The sequence below is a fragment of the Equus asinus genome, chromosome 19 (genome assembly GCF_041296235.1).
Source record: "Equus asinus isolate D_3611 breed Donkey chromosome 19, EquAss-T2T_v2, whole genome shotgun sequence".
In the NCBI taxonomy this organism is placed as follows: Eukaryota; Metazoa; Chordata; class Mammalia; order Perissodactyla; family Equidae; genus Equus; species Equus asinus.
In genome coordinates, this window is record NC_091808.1 from 1,038,960 (window position 1) to 1,042,161 (window position 3,202).

Below are 3,202 nucleotides of genomic sequence, written 5' to 3' on the forward strand. Positions count from 1 at the left end.
GGCGCTGAGCGCCTTGTGCGCTGGCCTCGCTGGGCCGTGTCCAAGTGATGCGACAGTCCGTCTCATCTGAACACTTGTGATCTTAGCTTTGCCGTGCTCTCTGTTAGGATCTGGAATGTCAGGAGTGTCACTTTTCGTCCTGTTGCATGGTATGTTATTCTGAGATGGAGTGGGCTATTGGCACGTCCTAGTAGAATCCTGGCAGAGGGCTGGGTAGAGCTGGCATGCAAGGCAGGGAGGGTGCTGGGCTGCCCCGCCTGGCGTCTCGACAGTGCCCCCGGCTGTAAGGGGCGGCGCTGCGGGTCTCAGGCCTTCCTCCTGTAGCCGGGAGACTGGACTCCAGGCAGAACAAGGATGTGATGTTTGTGTCAACACCAAGTTGCAGATGGTCACAAGACGGTCTGCCCCGGGCTTGGGCAGAGCCTGTGTGTGGCCTGGGGGGTCCTGTGGAGCAGCAGCGCCCGGGTCCCCGGCCCCCTGCACAGGGCAGGGTCTGTTCTTGTCTGGGTTCCACAGGCAATGCTGCCCACCTCACCCACAGTCACTCGGCAGGTGGGTGTGGGGCCAGGATGTGCCCAGGCAGCCAGGCCCTCGGTCCTAGTCCCTGGGAGGCACCTGGAGGGGGGGTCAAAGGAAACAACAGGTGAGGACGGCCGGTGGTTGTCCATGCTTGGAGTGAGTCAACAGGAGACAGTCCTGGGGTTGCGGTTCTGTTGTCTGTTCACAGAGTTCAAGGGGCTTGCTGCAGCTCTGCTGAAGGCAACAGGTTGGCCCTCAGGCGTGTCTGACTCAAGGGTTTGGTTCCACCCACCCAGACCATACAGCACACGCTTGAGGTCACAACTCAAGGACCCATGATTGAGTGACAAAAGCAAGCATCCACACGCAGTTAGACCATTTTCATGAAAACAGAGGCCCCGGGCCACCAGCACGGATGGCCTGGCAACACTCTCGCATTAACCTGCCCTTTTGATTTTTATATAACCAAGGTTACTTACTGTGTAATGAAAACGAAACAACGGGTGGACTTCTTATTTTTTTAAAGAATTTTTTTTTAAAGATGGGCACCTAGGCTAGCAGCTGTTGCCAATCTTCCTTTTTTTTTTAAGGAGTGGCACCTGGGCTAACACTGTTGCCAAGCTTTTTTTTTTTTTTCTCTGCTTTATTTCCCAAACCCCACCCCAGTACATAATTGTATATCTTAGTTGCAGGTCCTTCTAGTTGTGGGATGTGGGACGCCACCTCAATGTGGCCTGATGAGCGGTGCCATGTCCGCGCCCAGGATCCAAACCCTGGGCCGCCGCAGCTGAGTGCACGAACTTAACCACTCGGCCACGGAGCCGGCCCCTAAAGATTTTTTTATTTTGTTTTCCTTTTTCTCCCCAAAGCCCCCCGGTACATAGTTGTATATTCTTAGTTGTGGGTCCTTCTAGTTGTGGTATGCGGGACGCCGCCTCAGCGTGGCTTGATGAGTGGTACCATGTCCATGCCCAGGATTCGAACTGACGAAACACTGGACCACCTGCAGTGGAGCGCGTGAACTTAACCACTCAGCCACGGGGCCGGGCCCCGGGTGGACTTCTTAACGAGACCTGAAACCAGCAGTTTGCCTCATCTGGCTGCCACGGGCATGCCAGGCTGGTGCACAGCAAGAGGTCACGGCTGTCGGGGATGGTCAGTGTTGGCCGTGGGTCTGGGTGAGATGACCCGGGGGAGCCAGGTGGGTCCGGGCTGTGCCCTGAGCACCCAGCACAGATCAGGAAAAGGGCTGAGCGTGGACCCCTCAGCTGGAACTGTGGAGGGCCGGAGACGGGACTGGAACTTTCTGTGGCCTGGGTCAGGATGTTGGGGGAGGCAGAGACCGCAGCACAGACCACCGTCTCCGGGTGTGGCTGTTGGTTTGGAGGTCTCCCCTGGCAGGAGCTCAGGGGAGGAGAGGCCAGAGCTGAGTGGGATCCCGCAGGCAGCCGGCAGTGGGACTAGAGTGGAGGCAGAAACAGTGCAACAGGCTTCGAATTCACAGGCCATGTCCACTTCGTGAATACAGCTCGTGTTGTAAGGCATCTTGGCAGGGTTGCAGTGGCAGGCACGGCTAAGGGGGCTACACACCCTGGAGCACCTCGTCTCCACTGGCTCTTGGTCTCTTTCTAAAGAAGCCCGTTGGGCATTGTGATGGGCAGAATCACGGCCCCCAGAAGCCCACGTCCTAATCCCTGGGACCTGTGAACAGGGCACCTGCATGGCAAGGCGGCCCTGAGATGGGAGCCCGCCCTTGACGGTTGGTGAAGGCCCTGTGTTCACATGGGTCTCTAATGGAGGCAGAGGGTCCCGGTCAGAGGAGATGATGTGGCAGGAGGAGGGGCAGAGTGATTCACCCTCACTGGCTCTGAAGGTGGAGGAAGGGGCCAGGAGCAAAGAAGACAGGTGGCTTCTAGAAGCTGGAAGAGCAAGTAAATATTCTCCCCTAGAACCTCTGGCAGGAACCAGCTCTGCTGACACCTTTGGACCTCTGCCCTCCAGGATCCTGAGAAAGTCCGTTTCCAGCCACTGAGTGTGGAGATTTTTGTTATAGTGCAGAAGCTAATACAGGCATTTTCTAGAGGCCATGGTTCCTGAGCCACCTTGCCTGGGGACCAGCAGAGTGCTTCCTGCTTTTCCTGTCTGGCTCTGGTCCCCTTGCACCTAAACTGGAAGGCGGGTGGGTGGAAGGAGGCGGGGAACCAAGCAGGTCTGGGTCACTCTGACCCACCAGGACTTCCCAGGCAGGGCAAGTGGACCTTGCTCACATCCTCCTGGGTGACCCACAGTGAGGCACCAGGTGCCTGCCCGCAGCTAGCAGTCTCCACTGGCCTGGAGGGCCTGCTCTGGTAACTCAGACTAAGGCTGACACCACCCCCGGGACGCTTCCCACCACCCCGGCTGTCGAAGGGAGCGGGCGGCCGCGTGTCTTCTGAAAACCAAGCTTCATTTGTTCCCGTTGGGACCACAAGAGGCTGAGGACAAGTGGCACAGCTCACAAAGCCAGGTCAGAAGCAGCATGGGCTCCATTTGCCCACGTCTGGGGGAAACGAGCTCGCCACGTCAGTCCACCAACCCATTACTTAATCTTCCACGTACCATCAGGAGCTTAGAAAATGTCCTTCTTGTTATTATCACATCCAACTATGATTCAAGGAAAATCAGAGACACACAGACAACAAGC